This window comes from Hyla sarda, unplaced genomic scaffold (genome assembly GCF_029499605.1).
Source record: "Hyla sarda isolate aHylSar1 unplaced genomic scaffold, aHylSar1.hap1 scaffold_412, whole genome shotgun sequence".
In the NCBI taxonomy this organism is placed as follows: Eukaryota; Metazoa; Chordata; class Amphibia; order Anura; family Hylidae; genus Hyla; species Hyla sarda.
Genome location: NW_026610427.1, coordinates 194904 through 217839, shown reverse-complemented (window position 1 = coordinate 217839; position 22936 = coordinate 194904). Strand labels below are relative to the sequence as shown.

Below are 22936 nucleotides of genomic sequence, written 5' to 3'. Positions count from 1 at the left end.
GCCTACTTTCAGCCGATGCGACTTGTCTGTCGCTGAACAGTCGCTTTTTATGTATTCAGCACCTATGTATAATGTTGTAAAAATGCTCTAGAAGCTAAAGTCGCAGAAATGTCACACATATTTGGCCTGCAACTTTCTGTGCGACAAATTCAGACAGGAAAAATCAGTATAAATCCTTAGAAAATTATCCCCCAGTGTCTCCATCTGCTGGCGGTATTGAATAAGCATTGCTGCACTGATGGGGTATGCATTAGACGAAAAAAAAGAAGAAAAAGAAGAATAATACGCCCAGAAAAGAGGCGAAAAGGAGAAAAACGTAAAAAAACGTGAAAAAAAAGTAAGAGGAAGAGAAGGGAAAAAAAGGTGGAAATGGGTTTAAAAGTGATTTCGGCGGAGAAATATATATATATATATATATATATATATATATATATATATGCGCACACACACACATAGATATAAACGTATTCTCCGTTGAGATATTGCAGCCGCTGCTGTGTCCAGGCCCAGGAGCCTTAGCACTGTGCTGTGATGTCACTCAATACCACTGACATCACTAGGTGTAAACAACATCTCTCCTTTGCTGTGTATGTGACTATGGAGCTGTTTGGTGATGTCGTCTATTACGGCCTTCATAGAAGCAACAGGAGATTGTTGCATCCATCTTGAACCCTCAGAACTACAGTGCTATGATGTCACTCACTTCCACAGGCCTTGCAGAGTGTAAACAACAACAACCCAGCTTTGTTGTGTATGTAACCAAAGGGATTTGTGATGTCACCTAGAACCTTCACAGCAGCGACAGCTTTATGAGGAGCATCAGCACTGCTCTGCCTGAGCAGAACCATCACCGCCATAGGTTGTCAAATAACCCGGATTTAACCCACACAGGTAAGTCCAATGGGGTGCAGGCATGTCCTCTATGCTTACAGCTTCCCGTGGGTGTTGGTTTGATACCGTTTGGGGACAGCCAAGGAGGCATCTGCAGGCAACAAAGGTAGGTGTGTGCTTGTGTGTGTGTTTCCTATGCAGATCCTAAGCCCAGTGTCACATGCAAGTAGGAGGAGTAAGAAGGGTTCCTGGCAAATCCGGGTTATGGATTGCATTTAAAAAGGCCCCGTGGGAGTGCAATGGGCCCCTGTCTTGCTGCTTAGCAATAATGGTATGGGTTTAGGTTCTGCTGTGTGTACTGGTGGTTGACTGCCCCCCAGCCCAGAGTGTGCATGGAAAATTGTCTGGCAGCCTCCCTGACAGCAAGCAGTGATAGTGCCCATGAAGGGGACCTTGTTGGGCCCGCCCCTTTCACGGTTATCGCTTCTCGGCCTTTTGGCTAAGATCAAGTGTAGTATCTGTTCTTATCAGTTTAATATCTGATACGTCCCCTATCTGGGGACCATATATTAAATGGATTTTTGAGAACGGGGGCCGATTTCGAAGCTTGCTTCCGTCGCCCTATGCATTGACCCGATATGGCAGTATCTTCGGGTACAGTGCACCACCCCCTTACAGGGTTAAAAAGAAAGATTCCTACTTTCATTGCTACCTGCTTGCTGGCTAGCCAGCTAGCCAGCCCTGTGGGCCTTGCTGCTGCTGCAGCCAAAAAACAAAAGGTGGTGCTGCTGCTGCTTCTGCTGCTTCTGCTTCTGCTTGTGTCTGGCCCCTGTTGGAGCGTCCAGGCACAGGACTTCTGCTGCTGCTGACTAAATGGCCTCCTTAATTGGATCATTTGAGTAGCCAGCACACCTGTGCAGGTAGGGCATGACATGATAGGCAGCTGCCTTGATAGCGGGTGGGTGCTGAATGTTCCTAATTGACAAAATAAGATTAATGCTTATGAAGAAATATAAAATCTCATCCCTTCCCCAATATCGCGCCACACCCCTACCCCTTAATTCCCTGGTTGAACGTGATGGACATATGTCTTTTTTCGACCGTACTAACTATGTAACTATGTAACATAACATGGGGGGGGGGGTCTCCTGGCTGTTCACACAGGTGTGTCATTGCTGTACATTGACCATGCATTGCTTCTGTGGTATTGCAAAGGCAAAGACAAATGCTTCCAGCCATCCATTGCACTAATGGATTGGTCATCAGCTGGCTGTCTATGTCCCGCATCAATATAGACCAAAGTACAGAGGGTTAGGCTATGCTATTGTGCACCTACCTGATGCATCAGAAGGTGCGAGGCCCTTGCTAAATTCTGTGCACAGACTTTGAGATCTATGCTTTAGACTGTATCTAAACCTGCTCCAACATGGACTGACATTCTGGCCTACTTTCAGCCGATGCGACTTGTCTGTCGCTGAACAGTCGCTTTTTATGTATTCAGCACCTATGTATAATGTTGTAAAAATGCTCTAGAAGCTAAAGTCGCAGAAATGTCACACATATTTGGCCTGCAACTTTCTGTGCGACAAATTCAGACAGGAAAAATCAGTATAAATCCTTAGAAAATTATCCCCCAGTGTCTCCATCTGCTGGCGGTATTGAATAAGCATTGCTGCACTGATGGGGTATGCATTAGACGAAAAAAAAGAAGAAAAAGAAGAATAATACGCCCAGAAAAGAGGCGAAAAGGAGAAAAACGTAAAAAAACGTGAAAAAAAAGTAAGAGGAAGAGAAGGGAAAAAAAGGTGGAAATGGGTTTAAAAGTGATTTCGGCGGAGAAATATATATATATATATATATATATATATATATATATATATATATATATATATATGCGCACACACACACATAGATATAAACGTATTCTCCGTTGAGATATTGCAGCCGCTGCTGTGTCCAGGCCCAGGAGCCTTAGCACTGTGCTGTGATGTCACTCAATACCACTGACATCACTAGGTGTAAACAACATCTCTCCTTTGCTGTGTATGTGACTATGGAGCTGTTTGGTGATGTCGTCTATTACGGCCTTCATAGAAGCAACAGGAGATTGTTGCATCCATCTTGAACCCTCAGAACTACAGTGCTATGATGTCACTCACTTCCACAGGCCTTGCAGAGTGTAAACAACAACAACCCAGCTTTGTTGTGTATGTAACCAAAGGGATTTGTGATGTCACCTAGAACCTTCACAGCAGCGACAGCTTTATGAGGAGCATCAGCACTGCTCTGCCTGAGCAGAACCATCACCGCCATAGGTTGTCAAATAGCCCGGATTTAACCCACACAGGTAAGTCCAATGGGGTGCAGGCATGTCCTCTATGCTTACAGCTTCCCGTGGGTGTTGGTTTGATACCGTTTGGGGACAGCCAAGGAGGCATCTGCAGGCAACAAAGGTAGGTGTGTGCTTGTGTGTGTGTTTCCTATGCAGATCCTAAGCCCAGTGTCACATGCAAGTAGGAGGAGTAAGAAGGGTTCCTGGCAAATCCGGGTTATGGATTGCATTTAAAAAGGCCCCGTGGGAGTGCAATGGGCCCCTGTCTTGCTGCTTAGCAATAATGGTATGGGTTTAGGTTCTGCTGTGTGTACTGGTGGTTGACTGCCCCCCAGCCCAGAGTGTGCATGGAAAATTGTCTGGCAGCCTCCCTGACAGCAAGCAGTGATAGTGCCCATGAAGGGGACCTTGTTGGGCCCGCCCCTTTCACGGTTATCGCTTCTCGGCCTTTTGGCTAAGATCAAGTGTAGTATCTGTTCTTATCAGTTTAATATCTGATACGTCCCCTATCTGGGGACCATATATTAAATGGATTTTTGAGAACGGGGGCCGATTTCGAAGCTTGCTTCCGTCGCCCTATGCATTGACCCGATATGGCAGTATCTTCGGGTACAGTGCACCACCCCCTTACAGGGTTAAAAAGAAAGATTCCTACTTTCATTGCTACCTGCTTGCTGGCTAGCCAGCTAGCCAGCCCTGTGGGCCTTGCTGCTGCTGCAGCCAAAAAACAAAAGGTGGTGCTGCTGCTGCTTCTGCTGCTTCTGCTTCTGCTTGTGTCTGGCCCCTGTTGGAGCGTCCAGGCACAGGACTTCTGCTGCTGCTGACTAAATGGCCTCCTTAATTGGATCATTTGAGTAGCCAGCACACCTGTGCAGGTAGGGCATGACATGATAGGCAGCTGCCTTGATAGCGGGTGGGTGCTGAATGTTCCTAATTGACAAAATAAGATTAATGCTTATGAAGAAATATAAAATCTCATCCCTTCCCCAATATCGCGCCACACCCCTACCCCTTAATTCCCTGGTTGAACGTGATGGACATATGTCTTTTTTCGACCGTACTAACTATGTAACTATGTAACATAACATGGGGGGGGGGGGTCTCCTGGCTGTTCACACAGGTGTGTCATTGCTGTACATTGACCATGCATTGCTTCTGTGGTATTGCAAAGGCAAAGACAAATGCTTCCAGCCATCCATTGCACTAATGGATTGGTCATCAGCTGGCTGTCTATGTCCCGCATCAATATAGACCAAAGTACAGAGGGTTAGGCTATGCTATTGTGCACCTACCTGATGCATCAGAAGGTGCGAGGCCCTTGCTAAATTCTGTGCACAGACTTTGAGATCTATGCTTTAGACTGTATCTAAACCTGCTCCAACATGGACTGACATTCTGGCCTACTTTCAGCCGATGCGACTTGTCTGTCGCTGAACAGTCGCTTTTTATGTATTCAGCACCTATGTATAATGTTGTAAAAATGCTCTAGAAGCTAAAGTCGCAGAAATGTCACACATATTTGGCCTGCAACTTTCTGTGCGACAAATTCAGACAGGAAAAATCAGTATAAATCCTTAGAAAATTATCCCCCAGTGTCTCCATCTGCTGGCGGTATTGAATAAGCATTGCTGCACTGATGGGGTATGCATTAGACGAAAAAAAAGAAGAAAAAGAAGAATAATACGCCCAGAAAAGAGGCGAAAAGGAGAAAAACGTAAAAAAACGTGAAAAAAAAGTAAGAGGAAGAGAAGGGAAAAAAAGGTGGAAATGGGTTTAAAAGTGATTTCGGCGGAGAAATATATATATATATATATATATATATATATATATATATATATATATATATATATGCGCACACACACACATAGATATAAACGTATTCTCCGTTGAGATATTGCAGCCGCTGCTGTGTCCAGGCCCAGGAGCCTTAGCACTGTGCTGTGATGTCACTCAATACCACTGACATCACTAGGTGTAAACAACATCTCTCCTTTGCTGTGTATGTGACTATGGAGCTGTTTGGTGATGTCGTCTATTACGGCCTTCATAGAAGCAACAGGAGATTGTTGCATCCATCTTGAACCCTCAGAACTACAGTGCTATGATGTCACTCACTTCCACAGGCCTTGCAGAGTGTAAACAACAACAACCCAGCTTTGTTGTGTATGTAACCAAAGGGATTTATGATGTCACCTAGAACCTTCACAGCAGCGACAGCTTTATGAGGAGCATCAGCACTGCTCTGCCTGAGCAGAACCATCACCGCCATAGGTTGTCAAATAACCCGGATTTAACCCACACAGGTAAGTCCAATGGGGTGCAGGCATGTCCTCTATGCTTACAGCTTCCCGTGGGTGTTGGTTTGATACCGTTTGGGGACAGCCAAGGAGGCATCTGCAGGCAACAAAGGTAGGTGTGTGCTTGTGTGTGTGTTTCCTATGCAGATCCTAAGCCCAGTGTCACATGCAAGTAGGAGGAGTAAGAAGGGTTCCTGGCAAATCCGGGTTATGGATTGCATTTAAAAAGGCCCCGTGGGAGTGCAATGGGCCCCTGTCTTGCTGCTTAGCAATAATGGTATGGGTTTAGGTTCTGCTGTGTGTACTGGTGGTTGACTGCCCCCCAGCCCAGAGTGTGCATGGAAAATTGTCTGGCAGCCTCCCTGACAGCAAGCAGTGATAGTGCCCATGAAGGGGACCTTGTTGGGCCCGCCCCTTTCACGGTTATCGCTTCTCGGCCTTTTGGCTAAGATCAAGTGTAGTATCTGTTCTTATCAGTTTAATATCTGATACGTCCCCTATCTGGGGACCATATATTAAATGGATTTTTGAGAACGGGGGCCGATTTCGAAGCTTGCTTCCGTCGCCCTATGCATTGACCCGATATGGCAGTATCTTCGGGTACAGTGCACCACCCCCTTACAGGGTTAAAAAGAAAGATTCCTACTTTCATTGCTACCTGCTTGCTGGCTAGCCAGCTAGCCAGCCCTGTGGGCCTTGCTGCTGCTGCAGCCAAAAAACAAAAGGTGGTGCTGCTGCTGCTTCTGCTGCTTCTGCTTCTGCTTGTGTCTGGCCCCTGTTGGAGCGTCCAGGCACAGGACTTCTGCTGCTGCTGACTAAATGGCCTCCTTAATTGGATCATTTGAGTAGCCAGCACACCTGTGCAGGTAGGGCATGACATGATAGGCAGCTGCCTTGATAGCGGGTGGGTGCTGAATGTTCCTAATTGACAAAATAAGATTAATGCTTATGAAGAAATATAAAATCTCATCCCTTCCCCAATATCGCGCCACACCCCTACCCCTTAATTCCCTGGTTGAACGTGATGGACATATGTCTTTTTTCGACCGTACTAACTATGTAACTATGTAACATAACATGGGGGGGGGGGTCTCCTGGCTGTTCACACAGGTGTGTCATTGCTGTACATTGACCATGCATTGCTTCTGTGGTATTGCAAAGGCAAAGACAAATGCTTCCAGCCATCCATTGCACTAATGGATTGGTCATCAGCTGGCTGTCTATGTCCCGCATCAATATAGACCAAAGTACAGAGGGTTAGGCTATGCTATTGTGCACCTACCTGATGCATCAGAAGGTGCGAGGCCCTTGCTAAATTCTGTGCACAGACTTTGAGATCTATGCTTTAGACTGTATCTAAACCTGCTCCAACATGGACTGACATTCTGGCCTACTTTCAGCCGATGCGACTTGTCTGTCGCTGAACAGTCGCTTTTTATGTATTCAGCACCTATGTATAATGTTGTAAAAATGCTCTAGAAGCTAAAGTCGCAGAAATGTCACACATATTTGGCCTGCAACTTTCTGTGCGACAAATTCAGACAGGAAAAATCAGTATAAATCCTTAGAAAATTATCCCCCAGTGTCTCCATCTGCTGGCGGTATTGAATAAGCATTGCTGCACTGATGGGGTATGCATTAGACGAAAAAAAAGAAGAAAAAGAAGAATAATACGCCCAGAAAAGAGGCGAAAAGGAGAAAAACGTAAAAAAACGTGAAAAAAAAGTAAGAGGAAGAGAAGGGAAAAAAAGGTGGAAATGGGTTTAAAAGTGATTTCGGCGGAGAAATATATATATATATATATATATATATATATATATATATATATATATGCGCACACACACACATAGATATAAACGTATTCTCCGTTGAGATATTGCAGCCGCTGCTGTGTCCAGGCCCAGGAGCCTTAGCACTGTGCTGTGATGTCACTCAATACCACTGACATCACTAGGTGTAAACAACATCTCTCCTTTGCTGTGTATGTGACTATGGAGCTGTTTGGTGATGTCGTCTATTACGGCCTTCATAGAAGCAACAGGAGATTGTTGCATCCATCTTGAACCCTCAGAACTACAGTGCTATGATGTCACTCACTTCCACAGGCCTTGCAGAGTGTAAACAACAACAACCCAGCTTTGTTGTGTATGTAACCAAAGGGATTTGTGATGTCACCTAGAACCTTCACAGCAGCGACAGCTTTATGAGGAGCATCAGCACTGCTCTGCCTGAGCAGAACCATCACCGCCATAGGTTGTCAAATAACCCGGATTTAACCCACACAGTTAAGTCCAATGGGGTGCAGGCATGTCCTCTATGCTTACAGCTTCCCGTGGGTGTTGGTTTGATACCGTTTGGGGACAGCCAAGGAGGCATCTGCAGGCAACAAAGGTAGGTGTGTGCTTGTGTGTGTGTTTCCTATGCAGATCCTAAGCCCAGTGTCACATGCAAGTAGGAGGAGTAAGAAGGGTTCCTGGCAAATCCGGGTTATGGATTGCATTTAAAAAGGCCCCGTGGGAGTGCAATGGGCCCCTGTCTTGCTGCTTAGCAATAATGGTATGGGTTTAGGTTCTGCTGTGTGTACTGGTGGTTGACTGCCCCCCAGCCCAGAGTGTGCATGGAAAATTGTCTGGCAGCCTCCCTGACAGCAAGCAGTGATAGTGCCCATGAAGGGGACCTTGTTGGGCCCGCCCCTTTCACGGTTATCGCTTCTCGGCCTTTTGGCTAAGATCAAGTGTAGTATCTGTTCTTATCAGTTTAATATCTGATACGTCCCCTATCTGGGGACCATATATTAAATGGATTTTTGAGAACGGGGGCCGATTTCGAAGCTTGCTTCCGTCGCCCTATGCATTGACCCGATATGGCAGTATCTTCGGGTACAGTGCACCACCCCCTTACAGGGTTAAAAAGAAAGATTCCTACTTTCATTGCTACCTGCTTGCTGGCTAGCCAGCTAGCCAGCCCTGTGGGCCTTGCTGCTGCTGCAGCCAAAAAACAAAAGGTGGTGCTGCTGCTGCTTCTGCTGCTTCTGCTTCTGCTTGTGTCTGGCCCCTGTTGGAGCGTCCAGGCACAGGACTTCTGCTGCTGCTGACTAAATGGCCTCCTTAATTGGATCATTTGAGTAGCCAGCACACCTGTGCAGGTAGGGCATGACATGATAGGCAGCTGCCTTGATAGCGGGTGGGTGCTGAATGTTCCTAATTGACAAAATAAGATTAATGCTTATGAAGAAATATAAAATCTCATCCCTTCCCCAATATCGCGCCACACCCCTACCCCTTAATTCCCTGGTTGAACGTGATGGACATATGTCTTTTTTCGACCGTACTAACTATGTAACTATGTAACATAACATGGGGGGGGGGGTCTCCTGGCTGTTCACACAGGTGTGTCATTGCTGTACATTGACCATGCATTGCTTCTGTGGTATTGCAAAGGCAAAGACAAATGCTTCCAGCCATCCATTGCACTAATGGATTGGTCATCAGCTGGCTGTCTATGTCCCGCATCAATATAGACCAAAGTACAGAGGGTTAGGCTATGCTATTGTGCACCTACCTGATGCATCAGAAGGTGCGAGGCCCTTGCTAAATTCTGTGCACAGACTTTGAGATCTATGCTTTAGACTGTATCTAAACCTGCTCCAACATGGACTGACATTCTGGCCTACTTTCAGCCGATGCGACTTGTCTGTCGCTGAACAGTCGCTTTTTATGTATTCAGCACCTATGTATAATGTTGTAAAAATGCTCTAGAAGCTAAAGTCGCAGAAATGTCACACATATTTGGCCTGCAACTTTCTGTGCGACAAATTCAGACAGGAAAAATCAGTATAAATCCTTAGAAAATTATCCCCCAGTGTCTCCATCTGCTGGCGGTATTGAATAAGCATTGCTGCACTGATGGGGTATGCATTAGACGAAAAAAAAGAAGAAAAAGAAGAATAATACGCCCAGAAAAGAGGCGAAAAGGAGAAAAACGTAAAAAAACGTGAAAAAAAAGTAAGAGGAAGAGAAGGGAAAAAAAGGTGGAAATGGGTTTAAAAGTGATTTCGGCGGAGAAATATATATATATATATATATATATATATATATATATATATATGCGCACACACACACATAGATATAAACGTATTCTCCGTTGAGATATTGCAGCCGCTGCTGTGTCCAGGCCCAGGAGCCTTAGCACTGTGCTGTGATGTCACTCAATACCACTGACATCACTAGGTGTAAACAACATCTCTCCTTTGCTGTGTATGTGACTATGGAGCTGTTTGGTGATGTCGTCTATTACGGCCTTCATAGAAGCAACAGGAGATTGTTGCATCCATCTTGAACCCTCAGAACTACAGTGCTATGATGTCACTCACTTCCACAGGCCTTGCAGAGTGTAAACAACAACAACCCAGCTTTGTTGTGTATGTAACCAAAGGGATTTGTGATGTCACCTAGAACCTTCACAGCAGCGACAGCTTTATGAGGAGCATCAGCACTGCTCTGCCTGAGCAGAACCATCACCGCCATAGGTTGTCAAATAACCCGGATTTAACCCACACAGGTAAGTCCAATGGGGTGCAGGCATGTCCTCTATGCTTACAGCTTCCCGTGGGTGTTGGTTTGATACCGTTTGGGGACAGCCAAGGAGGCATCTGCAGGCAACAAAGGTAGGTGTGTGCTTGTGTGTGTGTTTCCTATGCAGATCCTAAGCCCAGTGTCACATGCAAGTAGGAGGAGTAAGAAGGGTTCCTGGCAAATCCGGGTTATGGATTGCATTTAAAAAGGCCCCGTGGGAGTGCAATGGGCCCCTGTCTTGCTGCTTAGCAATAATGGTATGGGTTTAGGTTCTGCTGTGTGTACTGGTGGTTGACTGCCCCCCAGCCCAGAGTGTGCATGGAAAATTGTCTGGCAGCCTCCCTGACAGCAAGCAGTGATAGTGCCCATGAAGGGGACCTTGTTGGGCCCGCCCCTTTCACGGTTATCGCTTCTCGGCCTTTTGGCTAAGATCAAGTGTAGTATCTGTTCTTATCAGTTTAATATCTGATACGTCCCCTATCTGGGGACCATATATTAAATGGATTTTTGAGAACGGGGGCCGATTTCGAAGCTTGCTTCCGTCGCCCTATGCATTGACCCGATATGGCAGTATCTTCGGGTACAGTGCACCACCCCCTTACAGGGTTAAAAAGAAAGATTCCTACTTTCATTGCTACCTGCTTGCTGGCTAGCCAGCTAGCCAGCCCTGTGGGCCTTGCTGCTGCTGCAGCCAAAAAACAAAAGGTGGTGCTGCTGCTGCTTCTGCTGCTTCTGCTTCTGCTTGTGTCTGGCCCCTGTTGGAGCGTCCAGGCACAGGACTTCTGCTGCTGCTGACTAAATGGCCTCCTTAATTGGATCATTTGAGTAGCCAGCACACCTGTGCAGGTAGGGCATGACATGATAGGCAGCTGCCTTGATAGCGGGTGGGTGCTGAATGTTCCTAATTGACAAAATAAGATTAATGCTTATGAAGAAATATAAAATCTCATCCCTTCCCCAATATCGCGCCACACCCCTACCCCTTAATTCCCTGGTTGAACGTGATGGACATATGTCTTTTTTCGACCGTACTAACTATGTAACTATGTAACATAACATGGGGGGGGGGGTCTCCTGGCTGTTCACACAGGTGTGTCATTGCTGTACATTGACCATGCATTGCTTCTGTGGTATTGCAAAGGCAAAGACAAATGCTTCCAGCCATCCATTGCACTAATGGATTGTCATCAGCTGGCTGTCTATGTCCCGCATCAATATAGACCAAAGTACAGAGGGTTAGGCTATGCTATTGTGCACCTACCTGATGCATCAGAAGGTGCGAGGCCCTTGCTAAATTCTGTGCACAGACTTTGAGATCTATGCTTTAGACTGTATCTAAACCTGCTCCAACATGGACTGACATTCTGGCCTACTTTCAGCCGATGCGACTTGTCTGTCGCTGAACAGTCGCTTTTTATGTATTCAGCACCTATGTATAATGTTGTAAAAATGCTCTAGAAGCTAAAGTCGCAGAAATGTCACACATATTTGGCCTGCAACTTTCTGTGCGACAAATTCAGACAGGAAAAATCAGTATAAATCCTTAGAAAATTATCCCCCAGTGTCTCCATCTGCTGGCGGTATTGAATAAGCATTGCTGCACTGATGGGGTATGCATTAGACGAAAAAAAAGAAGAAAAAGAAGAATAATACGCCCAGAAAAGAGGCGAAAAGGAGAAAAACGTAAAAAAACGTGAAAAAAAAGTAAGAGGAAGAGAAGGGAAAAAAAGGTGGAAATGGGTTTAAAAGTGATTTCGGCGGAGAAATATATATATATATATATATATATATATATATATATATATATATGCGCACACACACACATAGATATAAACGTATTCTCCGTTGAGATATTGCAGCCGCTGCTGTGTCCAGGCCCAGGAGCCTTAGCACTGTGCTGTGATGTCACTCAATACCACTGACATCACTAGGTGTAAACAACATCTCTCCTTTGCTGTGTATGTGACTATGGAGCTGTTTGGTGATGTCGTCTATTACGGCCTTCATAGAAGCAACAGGAGATTGTTGCATCCATCTTGAACCCTCAGAACTACAGTGCTATGATGTCACTCACTTCCACAGGCCTTGCAGAGTGTAAACAACAACAACCCAGCTTTGTTGTGTATGTAACCAAAGGGATTTGTGATGTCACCTAGAACCTTCACAGCAGCGACAGCTTTATGAGGAGCATCAGCACTGCTCTGCCTGAGCAGAACCATCACCGCCATAGGTTGTCAAATAACCCGGATTTAACCCACACAGGTAAGTCCAATGGGGTGCAGGCATGTCCTCTATGCTTACAGCTTCCCGTGGGTGTTGGTTTGATACCGTTTGGGGACAGCCAAGGAGGCATCTGCAGGCAACAAAGGTAGGTGTGTGCTTGTGTGTGTGTTTCCTATGCAGATCCTAAGCCCAGTGTCACATGCAAGTAGGAGGAGTAAGAAGGGTTCCTGGCAAATCCGGGTTATGGATTGCATTTAAAAAGGCCCCGTGGGAGTGCAATGGGCCCCTGTCTTGCTGCTTAGCAATAATGGTATGGGTTTAGGTTCTGCTGTGTGTACTGGTGGTTGACTGCCCCCCAGCCCAGAGTGTGCATGGAAAATTGTCTGGCAGCCTCCCTGACAGCAAGCAGTGATAGTGCCCATGAAGGGGACCTTGTTGGGCCCGCCCCTTTCACGGTTATCGCTTCTCGGCCTTTTGGCTAAGATCAAGTGTAGTATCTGTTCTTATCAGTTTAATATCTGATACGTCCCCTATCTGGGGACCATATATTAAATGGATTTTTGAGAACGGGGGCCGATTTCGAAGCTTGCTTCTGTCGCCCTATGCATTGACCCGATATGGCAGTATCTTCGGGTACAGTGCACCACCCCCTTACAGGGTTAAAAAGAAAGATTCCTACTTTCATTGCTACCTGCTTGCTGGCTAGCCAGCTAGCCAGCCCTGTGGGCCTTGCTGCTGCTGCAGCCAAAAAACAAAAGGTGGTGCTGCTGCTGCTTCTGCTGCTTCTGCTTCTGCTTGTGTCTGGCCCCTGTTGGAGCGTCCAGGCACAGGACTTCTGCTGCTGCTGACTAAATGGCCTCCTTAATTGGATCATTTGAGTAGCCAGCACACCTGTGCAGGTAGGGCATGACATGATAGGCAGCTGCCTTGATAGCGGGTGGGTGCTGAATGTTCCTAATTGACAAAATAAGATTAATGCTTATGAAGAAATATAAAATCTCATCCCTTCCCCAATATCGCGCCACACCCCTACCCCTTAATTCCCTGGTTGAACGTGATGGACATATGTCTTTTTTCGACCGTACTAACTATGTAACTATGTAACATAACATGGGGGGGGGGGTCTCCTGGCTGTTCACACAGGTGTGTCATTGCTGTACATTGACCATGCATTGCTTCTGTGGTATTGCAAAGGCAAAGACAAATGCTTCCAGCCATCCATTGCACTAATGGATTGGTCATCAGCTGGCTGTCTATGTCCCGCATCAATATAGACCAAAGTACAGAGGGTTAGGCTATGCTATTGTGCACCTACCTGATGCATCAGAAGGTGCGAGGCCCTTGCTAAATTCTGTGCACAGACTTTGAGATCTATGCTTTAGACTGTATCTAAACCTGCTCCAACATGGACTGACATTCTGGCCTACTTTCAGCCGATGCGACTTGTCTGTCGCTGAACAGTCGCTTTTTATGTATTCAGCACCTATGTATAATGTTGTAAAAATGCTCTAGAAGCTAAAGTCGCAGAAATGTCACACATATTTGGCCTGCAACTTTCTGTGCGACAAATTCAGACAGGAAAAATCAGTATAAATCCTTAGAAAATTATCCCCCAGTGTCTCCATCTGCTGGCGGTATTGAATAAGCATTGCTGCACTGATGGGGTATGCATTAGACGAAAAAAAAGAAGAAAAAGAAGAATAATACGCCCAGAAAAGAGGCGAAAAGGAGAAAAACGTAAAAAAACGTGAAAAAAAAGTAAGAGGAAGAGAAGGGAAAAAAAGGTGGAAATGGGTTTAAAAGTGATTTCGGCGGAGAAATATATATATATATATATATATATATATATATATATATATATATATGCGCACACACACACATAGATATAAACGTATTCTCCGTTGAGATATTGCAGCCGCTGCTGTGTCCAGGCCCAGGAGCCTTAGCACTGTGCTGTGATGTCACTCAATACCACTGACATCACTAGGTGTAAACAACATCTCTCCTTTGCTGTGTATGTGACTATGGAGCTGTTTGGTGATGTCGTCTATTACGGCCTTCATAGAAGCAACAGGAGATTGTTGCATCCATCTTGAACCCTCAGAACTACAGTGCTATGATGTCACTCACTTCCACAGGCCTTGCAGAGTGTAAACAACAACAACCCAGCTTTGTTGTGTATGTAACCAAAGGGATTTGTGATGTCACCTAGAACCTTCACAGCAGCGACAGCTTTATGAGGAGCATCAGCACTGCTCTGCCTGAGCAGAACCATCACCGCCATAGGTTGTCAAATAACCCGGATTTAACCCACACAGGTAAGTCCAATGGGGTGCAGGCATGTCCTCTATGCTTACAGCTTCCCGTGGGTGTTGGTTTGATACCGTTTGGGGACAGCCAAGGAGGCATCTGCAGGCAACAAAGGTAGGTGTGTGCTTGTGTGTGTGTTTCCTATGCAGATCCTAAGCCCAGTGTCACATGCAAGTAGGAGGAGTAAGAAGGGTTCCTGGCAAATCCGGGTTATGGATTGCATTTAAAAAGGCCCCGTGGGAGTGCAATGGGCCCCTGTCTTGCTGCTTAGCAATAATGGTATGGGTTTAGGTTCTGCTGTGTGTACTGGTGGTTGACTGCCCCCCAGCCCAGAGTGTGCATGGAAAATTGTCTGGCAGCCTCCCTGACAGCAAGCAGTGATAGTGCCCATGAAGGGGACCTTGTTGGGCCCGCCCCTTTCACGGTTATCGCTTCTCGGCCTTTTGGCTAAGATCAAGTGTAGTATCTGTTCTTATCAGTTTAATATCTGATACGTCCCCTATCTGGGGACCATATATTAAATGGATTTTTGAGAACGGGGGCCGATTTCGAAGCTTGCTTCCGTCGCCCTATGCATTGACCCGATATGGCAGTATCTTCGGGTACAGTGCACCACCCCCTTACAGGGTTAAAAAGAAAGATTCCTACTTTCATTGCTACCTGCTTGCTGGCTAGCCAGCTAGCCAGCCCTGTGGGCCTTGCTGCTGCTGCAGCCAAAAAACAAAAGGTGGTGCTGCTGCTGCTTCTGCTGCTTCTGCTTCTGCTTGTGTCTGGCCCCTGTTGGAGCGTCCAGGCACAGGACTTCTGCTGCTGCTGACTAAATGGCCTCCTTAATTGGATCATTTGAGTAGCCAGCACACCTGTGCAGGTAGGGCATGACATGATAGGCAGCTGCCTTGATAGCGGGTGGGTGCTGAATGTTCCTAATTGACAAAATAAGATTAATGCTTATGAAGAAATATAAAATCTCATCCCTTCCCCAATATCGCGCCACACCCCTACCCCTTAATTCCCTGGTTGAACGTGATGGACATATGTCTTTTTTCGACCGTACTAACTATGTAACTATGTAACATAACATGGGGGGGGGGGTCTCCTGGCTGTTCACACAGGTGTGTCATTGCTGTACATTGACCATGCATTGCTTCTGTGGTATTGCAAAGGCAAAGACAAATGCTTCCAGCCATCCATTGCACTAATGGATTGGTCATCAGCTGGCTGTCTATGTCCCACATCAATATAGACCAAAGTACAGAGGGTTAGGCTATGCTATTGTGCACCTACCTGATGCATCAGAAGGTGCGAGGCCCTTGCTAAATTCTGTGCACAGACTTTGAGATCTATGCTTTAGACTGTATCTAAACCTGCTCCAACATGGACTGACATTCTGGCCTACTTTCAGCCGATGCGACTTGTCTGTCGCTGAACAGTCGCTTTTTATGTATTCAGCACCTATGTATAATGTTGTAAAAATGCTCTAGAAGCTAAAGTCGCAGAAATGTCACACATATTTGGCCTGCAACTTTCTGTGCGACAAATTCAGACAGGAAAAATCAGTATAAATCCTTAGAAAATTATCCCCCAGTGTCTCCATCTGCTGGCGGTATTGAATAAGCATTGCTGCACTGATGGGGTATGCATTAGACGAAAAAAAAGAAGAAAAAGAAGAATAATACGCCCAGAAAAGAGGCGAAAAGGAGAAAAACGTAAAAAAACGTGAAAAAAAAGTAAGAGGAAGAGAAGGGAAAAAAAGGTGGAAATGGGTTTAAAAGTGATTTCGGCGGAGAAATATATATATATATATATATATATATATATATATATATATATATATGCGCACACACACACATAGATATAAACGTATTCTCCGTTGAGATATTGCAGCCGCTGCTGTGTCCAGGCCCAGGAGCCTTAGCACTGTGCTGTGATGTCACTCAATACCACTGACATCACTAGGTGTAAACAACATCTCTCCTTTGCTGTGTATGTGACTATGGAGCTGTTTGGTGATGTCGTCTATTACGGCCTTCATAGAAGCAACAGGAGATTGTTGCATCCATCTTGAACCCTCAGAACTACAGTGCTATGATGTCACTCACTTCCACAGGCCTTGCAGAGTGTAAACAACAACAACCCAGCTTTGTTGTGTATGTAACCAAAGGGATTTGTGATGTCACCTAGAACCTTCACAGCAGCGACAGCTTTATGAGGAGCATCAGCACTGCTCTGCCTGAGCAGAACCATCACCGCCATAGGTTGTCAAATAACCCGGATTTAACCCACACAGGTAAGTCCAATGGGGTGCAGGCATGTCATCTATGCTTACAGCTTCCCGTGGGTGTTGGTTTGATACCGTTTGGGGACAGCCAAGGAGGCATCTGCAGGCAACAAAGGTAGGTGTGTGCTTGTGTGTGTGTTTCCTATGCAGATCCTAAGCCCAGTGTCACATGCAAGTAGGAGGAGTAAGAAGGGTTCCTGGCAAATCCGGGTTATGGATTGCATTTAAAAAGGCCCCGTGGGAGTGCAATGGGCCCCTGTCTTGCTGCTTAGCAATAATGGTATGGGTTTAGGTTCTGCTGTGTGTACTGGTGGTTGACTGCCCCCCAGCCCAGAGTGTGCATGGAAAATTGTCTGGCAGCCTCCCTGACAGCAAGCAGTGATAGTGCCCATGAAGGGGACCTTGTTGGGCCCGCCCCTTTCACGGTTATCGCTTCTCGGCCTTTTGGCTAAGATCAAGTGTAGTATCTGTTCTTATCAGTTTAATATCTGATACGTCCCCTATCTGGGGACCATATATTAAATGGATTTTTGAGAACGGGGGCCGATTTCGAAGCTTGCTTCCGTCGCCCTATGCATTGACCCGATATGGCAGTATCTTCGGGTACAGTGCACCACCCCCTTACAGGGTTAAAAAGAAAGATTCCTACTTTCATTGCTACCTGCTTGCTGGCTAGCCAGCTAGCCAGCCCTGTGGGCCTTGCTGCTGCTGCAGCCAAAAAACAAAAGGTGGTGCTGCTGCTGCTTCTGCTGCTTCTGCTTCTGCTTGTGTCTGGCCCCTGTTGGAGCGTCCAGGCACAGGACTTCTGCTGCTGCTGACTAAATGGCCTCCTTAATTGGATCATTTGAGTAGCCAGCACACCTGTGCAGGTAGGGCATGACATGATAGGCAGCTGCCTTGATAGCGGGTGGGTGCTGAATGTTCCTAATTGACAAAATAAGATTAATGCTTATGAAGAAATATAAAATCTCATCCCTTCCCCAATATCGCGCCACACCCCTACCCCTTAATTCCCTGGTTGAACGTGATGGACATATGTCTTTTTTCGACCGTACTAACTATGTAACTATGTAACATAACATGGGGGGGGGGGTCTCCTGGCTGTTCACACAGGTGTGTCATTGCTGTACATTGACCATGCATTGCTTCTGTGGTATTGCAAAGGCAAAGACAAATGCTTCCAGCCATCCATTGCACTAATGGATTGGTCATCAGCTGGCTGTCTATGTCCCGCATCAATATAGACCAAAGTACAGAGGGTTAGGCTATGCTATTGTGCACCTACCTGATGCATCAGAAGGTGCGAGGCCCTTGCTAAATTCTGTGCACAGACTTTGAGATCTATGCTTTAGACTGTATCTAAACCTGCTCCAACATGGACTGACATTCTGGCCTACTTTCAGCCGATGCGACTTGTCTGTCGCTGAACAGTCGCTTTTTATGTATTCAGCACCTATGTATAATGTTGTAAAAATGCTCTAGAAGCTAAAGTCGCAGAAATGTCACACATATTTGGCCTGCAACTTTCTGTGCGACAAATTCAGACAGGAAAAATCAGTATAAATCCTTAGAAAATTATCCCCCAGTGTCTCCATCTGCTGGCGGTATTGAATAAGCATTGCTGCACTGATGGGGTATGCATTAGACGAAAAAAAAGAAGAAAAAGAAGAATAATACGCCCAGAAAAGAGGCGAAAAGGAGAAAAACGTAAAAAAACGTGAAAAAAAAGTAAGAGGAAGAGAAGGGAAAAAAAGGTGGAAATGGGTTTAAAAGTGATTTCGGCGGAGAAATATATATATATATATATATATATATATATATATATATATATATATATGCGCACACACACACATAGATATAAACGTATTCTCCGTTGAGATATTGCAGCCGCTGCTGTGTCCAGGCCCAGGAGCCTTAGCACTGTGCTGTGATGTCACTCAATACCACTGACATCACTAGGTGTAAACAACATCTCTCCTTTGCTGTGTATGTGACTATGGAGCTGTTTGGTGATGTCGTCTATTACGGCCTTCATAGAAGCAACAGGAGATTGTTGCATCCATCTTGAACCCTCAGAACTACAGTGCTATGATGTCACTCACTTCCACAGGCCTTGCAGAGTGTAAACAACAACAACCCAGCTTTGTTGTGTATGTAACCAAAGGGATTTGTGATGTCACCTAGAACCTTCACAGCAGCGACAGCTTTATGAGGAGCATCAGCACTGCTCTGCCTGAGCAGAACCATCACCGCCATAGGTTGTCAAATAACCCGGATTTAACCCACACAGGTAAGTCCAATGGGGTGCAGGCATGTCCTCTATGCTTACAGCTTCCCGTGGGTGTTGGTTTGATACCGTTTGGGGACAGCCAAGGAGGCATCTGCAGGCAACAAAGGTAGGTGTGTGCTTGTGTGTGTGTTTCCTATGCAGATCCTAAGCCCAGTGTCACATGCAAGTAGGAGGAGTAAGAAGGGTTCCTGGCAAATCCGGGTTATGGATTGCATTTAAAAAGGCCCCGTGGGAGTGCAATGGGCCCCTGTCTTGCTGCTTAGCAATAATGGTATGGGTTTAGGTTCTGCTGTGTGTACTGGTGGTTGACTGCCCCCCAGCCCAGAGTGTGCATGGAAAATTGTCTGGCAGCCTCCCTGACAGCAAGCAGTGATAGTGCCCATGAAGGGGACCTTGTTGGGCCCGCCCCTTTCACGGTTATCGCTTCTCGGCCTTTTGGCTAAGATCAAGTGTAGTATCTGTTCTTATCAGTTTAATATCTGATACGTCCCCTATCTGGGGACCATATATTAAATGGATTTTTGAGAACGGGGGCCGATTTCGAAGCTTGCTTCCGTCGCCCTATGCATTGACCCGATATGGCAGTATCTTCGGGTACAGTGCACCACCCCCTTACAGGGTTAAAAAGAAAGATTCCTACTTTCATTGCTACCTGCTTGCTGGCTAGCCAGCTAGCCAGCCCTGTGGGCCTTGCTGCTGCTGCAGCCAAAAAACAAAAGGTGGTGCTGCTGCTGCTTCTGCTGCTTCTGCTTCTGCTTGTGTCTGGCCCCTGTTGGAGCGTCCAGGCACAGGACTTCTGCTGCTGCTGACTAAATGGCCTCCTTAATTGGATCATTTGAGTAGCCAGCACACCTGTGCAGGTAGGGCATGACATGATAGGCAGCTGCCTTGATAGCGGGTGGGTGCTGAATGTTCCTAATTGACAAAATAAGATTAATGCTTATGAAGAAATATAAAATCTCATCCCTTCCCCAATATCGCGCCACACCCCTACCCCTTAATTCCCTGGTTGAACGTGATGGACATATGTCTTTTTTCGACCGTACTAACTATGTAACTATGTAACATAACATGGGGGGGGGGGTCTCCTGGCTGTTCACACAGGTGTGTCATTGCTGTACATTGACCATGCATTGCTTCTGTGGTATTGCAAAGGCAAAGACAAATGCTTCCAGCCATCCATTGCACTAATGGATTGGTCATCAGCTGGCTGTCTATGTCCCGCATCAATATAGACCAAAGTACAGAGGGTTAGGCTATGCTATTGTGCACCTACCTGATGCATCAGAAGGTGCGAGGCCCTTGCTAAATTCTGTGCACAGACTTTGAGATCTATGCTTTAGACTGTATCTAAACCTGCTCCAACATGGACTGACATTCTGGCCTACTTTCAGCCGATGCGACTTGTCTGTCGCTGAACAGTCGCTTTTTATGTATTCAGCACCTATGTATAATGTTGTAAAAATGCTCTAGAAGCTAAAGTCGCAGAAATGTCACACATATTTGGCCTGCAACTTTCTGTGCGACAAATTCAGACAGGAAAAATCAGTATAAATCCTTAGAAAATTATCCCCCAGTGTCTCCATCTGCTGGCGGTATTGAATAAGCATTGCTGCACTGATGGGGTATGCATTAGACGAAAAAAAAGAAGAAAAAGAAGAATAATACGCCCAGAAAAGAGGCGAAAAGGAGAAAAACGTAAAAAAACGTGAAAAAAAAGTAAGAGGAAGAGAAGGGAAAAAAAGGTGGAAATGGGTTTAAAAGTGATTTCGGCGGAGAAATATATATATATATATATATATATATATATATATATGCGCACACACACACATAGATATAAACGTATTCTCCGTTGAGATATTGCAGCCGCTGCTGTGTCCAGGCCCAGGAGCCTTAGCACTGTGCTGTGATGTCACTCAATACCACTGACATCACTAGGTGTAAACAACATCTCTCCTTTGCTGTGTATGTGACTATGGAGCTGTTTGGTGATGTCGTCTATTACGGCCTTCATAGAAGCAACAGGAGATTGTTGCATCCATCTTGAACCCTCAGAACTACAGTGCTATGATGTCACTCACTTCCACAGGCCTTGCAGAGTGTAAACAACAACAACCCAGCTTTGTTGTGTATGTAACCAAAGGGATTTGTGATGTCACCTAGAACCTTCACAGCAGCGACAGCTTTATGAGGAGCATCAGCACTGCTCTGCCTGAGCAGAACCATCACCGCCATAGGTTGTCAAATAACCCGGATTTAACCCACACAGGTAAGTCCAATGGGGTGCAGGCATGTCCTCTATGCTTACAGCTTCCCGTGGGTGTTGGTTTGATACCGTTTGGGGACAGCCAAGGAGGCATCTGCAGGCAACAAAGGTAGGTGTGTGCTTGTGTGTGTGTTTCCTATGCAGATCCTAAGCCCAGTGTCACATGCAAGTAGGAGGAGTAAGAAGGGTTCCTGGCAAATCCGGGTTATGGATTGCATTTAAAAAAGCCCCGTGGGAGTGCAATGGGCCCCTGTCTTGCTGCTTAGCAATAATGGTATGGGTTTAGGTTCTGCTGTGTGTACTGGTGGTTGACTGCCCCCCAGCCCAGAGTGTGCATGGAAAATTGTCTGGCAGCCTCCCTGACAGCAAGCAGTGATAGTGCCCATGAAGGGGACCTTGTTGGGCCCGCCCCTTTCACGGTTATCGCTTCTCGGCCTTTTGGCTAAGATCAAGTGTAGTATCTGTTCTTATCAGTTTAATATCTGATACGTCCCCTATCTGGGGACCATATATTAAATGGATTTTTGAGAACGGGGGCCGATTTCGAAGCTTGCTTCCGTCGCCCTATGCATTGACCCGATATGGCAGTATCTTCGGGTACAGTGCACCACCCCCTTACAGGGTTAAAAAGAAAGATTCCTACTTTCATTGCTACCTGCTTGCTGGCTAGCCAGCTAGCCAGCCCTGTGGGCCTTGCTGCTGCTGCAGCCAAAAAACAAAAGGTGGTGCTGCTGCTGCTTCTGCTGCTTCTGCTTCTGCTTGTGTCTGGCCCCTGTTGGAGCGTCCAGGCACAGGACTTCTGCTGCTGCTGACTAAATGGCCTCCTTAATTGGATCATTTGAGTAGCCAGCACACCTGTGCAGGTAGGGCATGACATGATAGGCAGCTGCCTTGATAGCGGGTGGGTGCTGAATGTTCCTAATTGACAAAATAAGATTAATGCTTATGAAGAAATATAAAATCTCATCCCTTCCCCAATATCGCGCCACACCCCTACCCCTTAATTCCCTGGTTGAACGTGATGGACATATGTCTTTTTTCGACCGTACTAACTATGTAACTATGTAACATAACATGGGGGGGGGGGGTCTCCTGGCTGTTCACACAGGTGTGTCATTGCTGTACATTGACCATGCATTGCTTCTGTGGTATTGCAAAGGCAAAGACAAATGCTTCCAGCCATCCATTGCACTAATGGATTGGTCATCAGCTGGCTGTCTATGTCCCGCATCAAAATAGACCAAAGTACAGAGGGTTAGGCTATGCTATTGTGCACCTACCTGATGCATCAGAAGGTGCGAGGCCCTTGCTAAATTCTGTGCACAGACTTTGAGATCTATGCTTTAGACTGTATCTAAACCTGCTCCAACATGGACTGACATTCTGGCCTACTTTCAGCCGATGCGACTTGTCTGTCGCTGAACAGTCGCTTTTTATGTATTCAGCACCTATGTATAATGTTGTAAAAATGCTCTAGAAGCTAAAGTCGCAGAAATGTCACACATATTTGGCCTGCAACTTTCTGTGCGACAAAT

General features: G+C 46.0%; 10 non-coding genes across 10 annotated transcripts; all 10 read left to right on the top strand.

The window, feature by feature from the left end:
• Positions 1-1310: 1310 nt before the first annotated feature.
• On the top strand, positions 1311-1501 carry LOC130333512 (U2 spliceosomal RNA). The gene has a single exon (XR_008875685.1). It is a non-coding gene; the product is annotated as a U2 spliceosomal RNA (small nuclear RNA).
• Positions 1502-3597: 2096 nt separating this feature from the next.
• On the top strand, positions 3598-3788 carry LOC130333510 (U2 spliceosomal RNA). The gene has a single exon (XR_008875684.1). It is a non-coding gene; the product is annotated as a U2 spliceosomal RNA (small nuclear RNA).
• A 2097-nt stretch (positions 3789-5885) lies between these two features.
• On the top strand, positions 5886-6076 carry LOC130333509 (U2 spliceosomal RNA). The gene has a single exon (XR_008875683.1). It is a non-coding gene; the product is annotated as a U2 spliceosomal RNA (small nuclear RNA).
• Positions 6077-8164: 2088 nt separating this feature from the next.
• LOC130333507 (U2 spliceosomal RNA) lies at positions 8165-8355 on the top strand. The gene has a single exon (XR_008875681.1). It is a non-coding gene; the product is annotated as a U2 spliceosomal RNA (small nuclear RNA).
• A 2084-nt stretch (positions 8356-10439) lies between these two features.
• LOC130333506 (U2 spliceosomal RNA) lies at positions 10440-10630 on the top strand. The gene has a single exon (XR_008875680.1). It is a non-coding gene; the product is annotated as a U2 spliceosomal RNA (small nuclear RNA).
• Positions 10631-12715: 2085 nt separating this feature from the next.
• Positions 12716-12906, top strand: LOC130333477 (U2 spliceosomal RNA). The gene has a single exon (XR_008875654.1). It is a non-coding gene; the product is annotated as a U2 spliceosomal RNA (small nuclear RNA).
• A 2088-nt stretch (positions 12907-14994) lies between these two features.
• LOC130333505 (U2 spliceosomal RNA) lies at positions 14995-15185 on the top strand. Its single transcript, XR_008875679.1, has one exon. It is a non-coding gene; the product is annotated as a U2 spliceosomal RNA (small nuclear RNA).
• Positions 15186-17273: 2088 nt separating this feature from the next.
• LOC130333504 (U2 spliceosomal RNA) lies at positions 17274-17464 on the top strand. Its single transcript, XR_008875678.1, has one exon. It is a non-coding gene; the product is annotated as a U2 spliceosomal RNA (small nuclear RNA).
• Positions 17465-19554: 2090 nt separating this feature from the next.
• LOC130333503 (U2 spliceosomal RNA) lies at positions 19555-19745 on the top strand. Its single transcript, XR_008875677.1, has one exon. It is a non-coding gene; the product is annotated as a U2 spliceosomal RNA (small nuclear RNA).
• Positions 19746-21823: 2078 nt separating this feature from the next.
• On the top strand, positions 21824-22014 carry LOC130333502 (U2 spliceosomal RNA). The gene has a single exon (XR_008875676.1). It is a non-coding gene; the product is annotated as a U2 spliceosomal RNA (small nuclear RNA).
• The last annotated feature ends 922 nt before the right edge of the window (positions 22015-22936 follow it).